The 9,108-nt window shown below is 40.2% G+C and overlaps 1 protein-coding gene across 9 annotated transcripts in view; it reads left to right on the top strand.

The window, feature by feature from the left end:
• The first annotated feature begins 2,365 nt into the window (after positions 1-2,365).
• The window catches only part of ablim2 (actin binding LIM protein family, member 2), a 93,472-nt gene continuing 86,729 nt past the window's right edge, over positions 2,366-9,108 (top strand). For all 9 annotated transcript variants that reach the window (XM_034130866.1, XM_034130876.1, XM_034130871.1 and 6 more), the window contains exon 1: positions 2,366-2,619. The gene's annotated coding sequence lies outside the window, so the exon portion shown is untranslated. The remainder of the gene's footprint in view (positions 2,620-9,108) is intronic.

Raw genomic sequence — 9,108 nt, 5'->3', positions numbered from 1 at the left:
ACGGGTCGTGTCCACAACACACAAACTGATCCTGCTGTAACAACAAGTGCACGTTACTGATGCAATATGGTTGAGACCATTCGGGCTTATAGAAGAGGGGTGCAAGGAATAGTCTAAGTAGTGGGGGAGTTTTATACACTAAAGGTGTGGAAATTCTCTGGCGTTATAATATCAGCGCGGCCGCGGTCAGATCAAAATGCCTCCGAATGCAATTTGAATAGACCTTCAGCCAATCAGAGCAACGCAACGTTGGATCTGCGTCATGCCTTATTGATTGAGATCAATCGGAACCGCCATTCAGTATCCCTATTGGATCTTCAACGTGTACTATCATACGTCCGTTCACAGTGATCCCTTTTTATTTACTATAAGACAAATGTGCCGTTTTATTTCATACAGTTCCATTTTGATTGAGAAAGGGAAATAATCTAAACCTCACGTGTGGCATTTCACTGTTTCACGGGGTGCGATATAGCGTGTATGTAATTAAATTGCAAATACTGACTTGAGCACCACCACTGTATGGGTTAGCCCTACCATAGATTACCCAACAAAAATACCCTGGCGCCGCCACTGTATATACAGTATATACACTTTAGATCATTTCATATAAATAAGGCCTGTGTTTGTTGAAAAACAGTGCATTTACTGGAAGACCATTTCTGACTGATCAAATCTCAAACAAAAAATCTGCTCTGTATTTATGTTTAACATATTCTTCACTGAAGATGTTTCCTGCAGTGATCTCCTGGTCTGTCATCTTCCTCCACTTCCTCCGCCTCAGTTTTTCCTGGAGGCTTTTAAAAAAAAGATCACCGACCCAGTTAATTGTAGGCTATTACAACACACACAGAGATGACACCGAAACAAAATGAGCACTGTGATGTCCAGCTGCTGTGCTTAAGTGCTTTGACATTATTCAAACAAATAAACGCAGTGCAAAGGTTCATCGTTACATCCTAACTGATTTTCCAACCTGTTTAAAAATGAAATGCAGTTCTGTCTCTGCCAGGTACATTCACAACGCAGTTTGTTTACACTGCACTGGCTTGTAGTCCAGAATAAGCTGCGCACTGGTAATTTGAATGGGCGTTTTCTTTCTAAAAGACTACATTCCCAATGGAAACCGCGTCCCCGGTGCAGTGTCGCTGTCCGCCCGGTGCCGAGGAGCAGTCTGTGGATGCTGAGCAAACAGCGACAAGATGCTCCTGCTTACCGAACATAAGACCGGAAACTTTGGATTGAGTCTTTCAAAGTAAAAGCATGAAAGTGTATTCATTATTCTGTGGCTATGTTCATAAAAGTATGCAATTTTTGTTATAGACCTTCGGTTTTAGTGTATCCGTATGTAGAAAAAGCAAACCCCTGCTGGATTACCAGGGTAAATCCCCAAAAACCGCACCCTGGCCCCAAAACCTCCAGTTTCACTGCGGGTCAGTTCAATGGGACAACTTGATTTATACTCATGTGTTTACAATTTACATTTAAAGTACAATGTAGACTCATCAATGTCAAGCACCTATATTGGAAAGATAAATATCACCCCAAACCTGATTAAGAAGAAAAAGAACATAAACCTTCAGTTTTCCACTCTGATTTGTATACACGCACATGCTTCTTATACGGGTACATACAAATACACACAGTTATATTCACACATGCACAAGCATTGAGAGGTCCAGATCGGTGAAGCAGCCAGTCTAGCTGGCGCCAGGGAGCAGTTGGGGGTTCAGTTCCTTGCTCAAGGGCACCTCGGCAGTGGCCCATGAGGTGAACTGGCTCCTCTCCAGTACCAGTCTGCGCTCCATATTTTTTTTGATGTTCTGATGTTCTATTTACTTTAATATATTCAACGTTGGGGGATTGAAAATAATATTATTTACTCAGTTTTTTATTGCTACATTCATGAATAAGGTGCATTTTAATATGCACCTTTTAAGAGCCCTACCCTTCTTTGATCAGATCAGATAGAGAAACCAAATAAATGTACTTTGTTCAAACCTATTCAAAGTTAAATGTGAAGATTTGCTCCTTTTGCTTTAAAATATTTAAAAATATTTATTTCTGTAATAAGCACTTATACATCAAATACTTTGACTACATTTTCTTTTTACTAATCGTACTTAAATACTTTGTAGTACCAGTTATACCACAAACCATTCTCGATGAAGTAGTTTTACTTGAAATGTTGTATATTTACATTGTGGTAAAGAACAAGTAAAGAAACTGAGTACCAACACTTAATAAATAGAACAATATATAGGTGACTAGTAGTATAAACATTCAGAAAACCTTTATTTTGAAATGTCCCACCGGAAACCCTACCTATGGTTCCTGGTAGCCTGACTGTTGTCGCGTCCTCCACCGTGCCCACACCCAGCTCAGAGAGCCGCACACTGCAGTGTCTGCGGGACTTTGTCTTCTCAGTGCGGCTGCTTCGGGAGCTTTCTGCGGCATAACAGCAAGGGACAGCCCCTCTGCACCCCCCTCTGCACCGCCCTCTGCACCCCCCCAGCGGGTCCTCCGCTGTGTGGCTCTGCCCCCTGCGGTCCTCCTGTCAGTGGCAACGGCGTACTGAGCAGCATCTCCCGGAGAACACTGGCACCATGAGCAGCACTGGTAAGACCTGTTTTTATATACGAGGTTTTAATGGCTTTTTCTCGTGAGCTAGTTAAAATACTGTTAATGTTCCTATAGGGCCAGCTGTGTTGGGCTTTGTCCTTATTTTCCCTATGTGTCACCTGCTTTGGCAGCACAATAATAATCATTTATTTAGATTAAACATATGCATTTAGAATTAGAAGGCCTTACGATCGATAGATACATACTGTACTATATTATACTATGCTACACTATAGGCCTACTGTAATATACTGTACAGCTTTAGCCTGTATCTTATAATGTATACGATCATTAGAGCAGCATCAGGCTGCACCACTATGTGATGCTACACCTAGCATTCAGGGTTCTCTGACATAGTTTCACATTTGTTTCTGTGAACTTGCATGTCATATGGGCTAATTAGACCGGAAGTAGAATCGCCCACATTAGATCTGCTGGTTCCTGACTCCTCTTTTATTATTATTATTTTTATTTTTTACGTTTTGTAACTGCGCTGTTGACGAACCTGCGATCTAAGTTTGTCATACATGACATATAACTACACCTTTGTGTGTATGTTATGACAATACACCTTTGAATCTCGAATCCTGCTGGCTGCTGTCTCACCTGGTTGTGGGATTGGGGGATTCAATAAATGTAACACAAGTCTTCGGGCCTAACTAGTTGTCATTTTGAGTCAAAGATACAGCTACAATGTACCTGGACTTGGCGAAAGAAACCAAATAAATGTCAAAATGTTTCCATAGTAACCAGTGATTGCCGTTGCATCGAATAAAACCAGAAAGTAACTGTGACTCAGTCAATAGTACAGCATATATAAAATGAGCAGGTATTGATCTGGTTTCTCTTCTATAATATGTAATTTGATAAATAAATAAAAATACTGTAGCTAATTTAGCAAATATTAAAGCATGGAGGGCCCCAGATTCTAATGAGACCATCCATCCTGTGCAGATCTGCTGTTAATGAGAGTACTGCAGTTTGTCTGGGGCTGGAGACAGGAGGAATTCATTAGCACTCTGCTGTAAAGTGCAAACATCCTCACACAAACAGGAGGCAAACACAGGTCAGCGTTGGTCTGGAACCTTGTCTCTAATTTGTGGGGCCCTGTGGAAGTTCCACCTGACCTGTGAAGAATGTTGCCTGGATATGTGAGGGGCAGGCAGGAGATGAAATGTTTCTTCACATTTCTGCCTGTTTATGATTACAGCTGGTCTAAATATGAAGGGACATATTGGCAGTGGCGGTCCTGGATACATTTTACTGAGGGGGCCATGCTGGGGCCGGTTATTTTTTGAGAGTGGCACATTTAATGTGGGACAAAAGAGACAAAGACAGTGTTCAACATTTTAAGATGACTAGTTTTGTATAGAGTCATCCGCACACAAAAAAACACATAAAATACCATGATTGATAATGCCGCTATCCAACTAAAATGTTATCATCATTATAAACCCTGCTTTTAGGGGGGGACCACAGGGGGCTCAACGCTTATTGTACAGTGTTTCTCATTAAATTAATAACTTATGTGCAAAATTGACATAAAACTTAAAAGTGAAATTATAGAAAAAAAAGTAAAAAATGTCCAGCTATAAACTGACTTTGGTTACATGACCTCCAGTGGTAGTGGTGATGTAGAGTTTCATATAAAAACAAAACCACAATCACAAGATGTCTTGTGTAATTGTGTATCATGATATCTCAATATATGATTTCATCACTAAAACATTCCATAGAACCATCATTTAGGATTAAGCATCAATTTATAATGGATTTGTATCATCATTTGTGTTCTGGGATTACTTTTATTGGTTTAGTGTGGAGAAAAAACGTCCCAACCAATCCAGTCCTTAGAGCTTCCCTTCCCCGCCCCCCCCCCCCCGCGCTTTGGACCTTATCCTGGGCCATGTTGTCACTTGGCGCATTTTTTGCGTGGTTTTTAAGTGTACCCTCTGTTTAAACCTGTTTACCTGTACCAGTGGTGCAATCAAGTCTAAATAAACTTCTCAGAACAGGCTTGGCATGAACACACCCTGAGAGAAATCAATCTGAAGGCCAGTCTGCATTCTTTCACAATACATGTAATCACTCTTTTGTTGATCACTAACTGTCTTTGTGCTTCCAGCCGAGACACATGGAGCCCTTTAACCACCACATGGATGGAGGATGGTAGAATAGCCTGTACATCCAAGTTCAGGTTCCTGCTCAACCCACAGAAGTAGAAGTCTGATCAATATCAATCAATTAATAAAATGTATTTATACAGCCCAATATCACAAATTACACATTTCTCTGAGGGGGCTTAACAGTTTGTACAGCAAACACCGTCTATCCTTAGACCCCCGCAGCGTAAACGGGAGAAATCCCAAGAAGCCCTACAGTACTGTTTCCTTCCTGTTTGTGTAGAGTTGAACCTAATCCTTAGCAGGCAACAGGCGTCAGAAACTGAAACCATGTCTTTATTTATAGCTAAATGATATAAGTCTTTATTTTTCATTATACTTCTATGTAAATATAAAGAACCAAAACCAAACCCAACCTTATCCCAAAGCTTCATGCAGCGGCCGGCCCGCTGCTCTGAACTCCTGACTGGTGCTTTGCAGAGCTCTGCAAACTGTTCATCAGTTTTACACTGAAATATTTCTGCTGGCATTCAGATCAATGTTTTAGACCACTGTGGAACAGAATATGTGACAACAATGTGTGCTTACATTTGAACCAGTAATGAACCAGTGAGTGCTGGTTAGTGAGCAATTACACCCAGCTAAAACACACGTATATGATTATGTTGTCAGTTGTGACACTGTTGCAGTCAGGCTCATTCCCTCCGGCTCTTACTGTCGTTAAACCATGTGTCACAACTCCCTGGTTCTGCCCTGAAAGGCGTGTGCCTCCTGGCTGTGGTTCTTTGTGTGTCCATTGTCAGGAATGATGAAATGTGTGTTTACACATGTGCAGTTAGTGTAGAGGGGAGAACATAGAGCACGATGTTGAAGATATAAGACTTTTTTTCCAATTTTCACTTAAAAATCTAAATTCTTGTTCAACCTCCACATCATCATCAATTGTGCATATCATACAAAACTATTTATTGATTCTCAATTCTTTTGAACACATTTCCAAACTATTATTGCAATTGATTATGTACAATTGTCTGATGTTTCCTACATTATCAATTGCTTATGTCATGTTGAATTAAGTGTTATCATTTCTTCACAATAAGGAAATGAACAGGGTAGACAATTGCTACATTTGTACACGTGTTGGTCACCTGAAAAACCTGCTCTACTAAATGGAATTCAGCCATCATTTATTTTATTAATTTACAAATGTTGCTTTTCCTACTGTCACATGGAGAAAGTACTTTAGTAACGTACCTTATCTTATTCATTCTTTAAATGTGATGCTCTGCTGATGAAATAACGGTCCGGCTGACACACAGCTCTTCTCCCTGGGATAAATGCTGGCTGACCTCACTTGTGCTAAGCCCACAAAGACACACACACACACACACACACACACACACACACACACACACACACACACACACACACACACACACACACACACACACACACACACACACACACACACACACACACACACACACACACACACACACACACACACACACACACACACACACACACACACACACACACACACACACTAGTAATTAAGCCTCAATGTGGTGTGGGCTTGTGACATTTCCTTGCAGCCTGCTGATTAACATGGCTCCTCTGCATGGCTGGCTGCTGGTTTATTCTTTAGACAAACTGATGGTCACGTCATGGTTCAGTAATCTTAGCTCATATTTTCAATACTGTAGGAATTTACAGTTATTTTCAATTGCTAGCAAATGACACACAAAGCACAATAATTGAAACTGAAGATACAAATAATCAAAACCTCAGTCCAGATCTGCACACCTTTAGACACATCAATCTAACATGATGGTTCTTTTTGACCGAAACACTTACAGAGTGCAGTCTAGACCTGCTATCTAGGAAAAGATGAGAGAACTGTAGTGATTTGGTGCCATATAATAAATATGGAGTTGTCTTGACTTGCCTTTGGTTCCTCTGATCAAACGCAGCCGTCACACACTCAGTTGCTGACAGAAATGTGAGCTCTCAAAGGTGTAAGCATTATACATGTACAGGGGCGGATCTCGACAAATATTCATGGGGTGGCAAGAGGGTGGCAGGAGAATTTCAGGGGTGGCATCCCCTGGCAGAAGTATATGCTGATTTAATCGCAGTCATATCAATTAATGTTAACTTGGAAAGGCACAATATTGATATTTGAACTCAATAACATTAGGTGACATTATTGTGGCACAACATAATTGAATGAATTTTAACTGAACAATAACTGAATGAGTTTGTCTCACTCTTAGACCAGCAGGGGTACCAAATATATGCAGACTGCTCCAATAAGTACATTAATTAACTGTCTCGTCAATGTTTGTCTAAATTAATATGATACTATTAACAATCATATTATTCCTATCAGCTGTCAATCACTGTTATGATTCACATATTCATTTATTATTGAATAAACTATATTTTATGGAGGAGTTAATGATGAATGTTCCTCAAGATGCTTGCTCACCCTCCTTCAAATTTGAAAGACAAGTAATTACTATCATATATCAAAAGAATCAAAGGAACAGTTCAGCGCCCCACGACTTCATTGCAAACAGTTACAACCTTGACTTTACATCAGAAAGAACAAAGATTAAAGAACTGCATCTGTTAGGGTTAAAAAACGTGTATTCAGCTAAAACATATACATCGCTGCAGTAAGTTATTATCCAGTGGAAAGCCCTTACCTACTGGCCAAGTTAAATCAAAGTGGTTACTTTTGTTTGGCTGGGCAGTGTAGCTTTACACACCGTCTTATTTGACTTTCTCAGGACTTGAAACTGTTTTTTGGGGGCAGACCCCACAAAGAAAAACAATGTTATACACACATACAAGGTCATTATCTTAACAGTTTGTTATGCTCATCGAGTCATCCGTGAGCAGAGCATCAAGTTGACATGTCAGCTGAATGTGGCGATTACCATGTTGTTCAGCAAAACGCCTCACAAACTTATTAAGATCTAAAGCTTTAGTGCATTTTGATTCAATGCTGAGTACAGCCAAACTTGACAGTCTCTTCTCCGTCATTGTAGACCGCAAATACCTCATTCCTTCCGTGTACTTGGGTCCGAATGCTTCTCGTTTTGCGCTGTCCCCCCGTTCAAATGAAATCGCCGCCAATCATATTTCCACGCTCGCGCCAGGGCCGGGGGAGGGGTTACAAGGCTCGCGTCTTGTGCTGCATTCACTTGCACTCGGACATTAGAGATTGTCTCTCATAAATGTCAGATGAGCCACAACTTTTCTTTCAAAACAAAGCTGCCAACTGGGGTGGCAACTAGGGTGGCAAGGCATTTTTCTGAGGTGGCAGCTGCCACCCCGTGCCACCCCGTAGAACCGCCACTGTACATGTAGCAGCTGAGTGTTTCTGTCTCTTTGTTGTTTTTGCCGTTTTAGTTCTATATTCTATTTAGAATATGTTCTGTTCTCAGTGTCAGGGCGGCATGCGAGATTTACAGTATTCAGTGATTTTACATTGTGCAGAGACGTTGTAATATGTATTCACATTCTTTCCCATGACAATGTTTGTGGAGAAATGAAAGCCAGACTACAGCCTTTGACATGTATACAAAAAAAAAATAGAGATTAAGAGCATGATTACAATGTTATAATGCATTTTGAAATAAAGATTGATACATTATTATTAAATTAAGTACTGAATACATTTTATTTATAGTTTTATTTAATAGGACGAGACTCTTAATTAATATCTCTTGGTTTCTTCTTTTCTAATGTTATATTGTTACATACACTTAAAGGTCACCTATTGTGCAAAATCCACTTTTGTATGTATTTTCTATATCAACATGTGTCCCCTCTGTGTTAAGAACCTCTGAACGTTTCAGGAACAAATTGATCTTTTTGTCCTGATCCATTTATATAAAAACCTGTCTGAAAATGAGCTGATCAGATTTTGGTCACTTTGTGATGTCCCCCCCCCACACACCTTATCACATCATCATTGTGTTTTTTTTTAACCAAATATCTTGCAGAGGGGCGTGGCCAGCAGCAGCTCATTGGCATTTAAAGCTACAGATGCAGAATCAGCACTTTTGGAACAGGGCTGAAACAGAGGGGATTATGGGATGCTGCAATGATCTGTTTGGTGTTTCAGCCAAAACCTTCAGAGACATGTTCTGTATATAACTGATAACTAATATGTGACCTGCTCCATCGAAAGCAGTCGCATTGACCCGAAGACACATTTTGAGTTGTATACACTGTTGGAAAGAGGAGATTCCTAGCTTTCTAATGATATCAAGATTGTTTTTATACTCCAAATATTAAGCAAAATATGTCACATTATATACAGTAATGACTGTCACCGAGTCATCATTTT

The sequence above is a fragment of the Trematomus bernacchii genome, unplaced genomic scaffold (genome assembly GCF_902827165.1).
Source record: "Trematomus bernacchii unplaced genomic scaffold, fTreBer1.1, whole genome shotgun sequence".
Lineage (NCBI taxonomy): Eukaryota > Metazoa > Chordata > Actinopteri > Perciformes > Nototheniidae > Trematomus > Trematomus bernacchii.
This window is presented reverse-complemented; position numbering and strand designations above follow the sequence as displayed.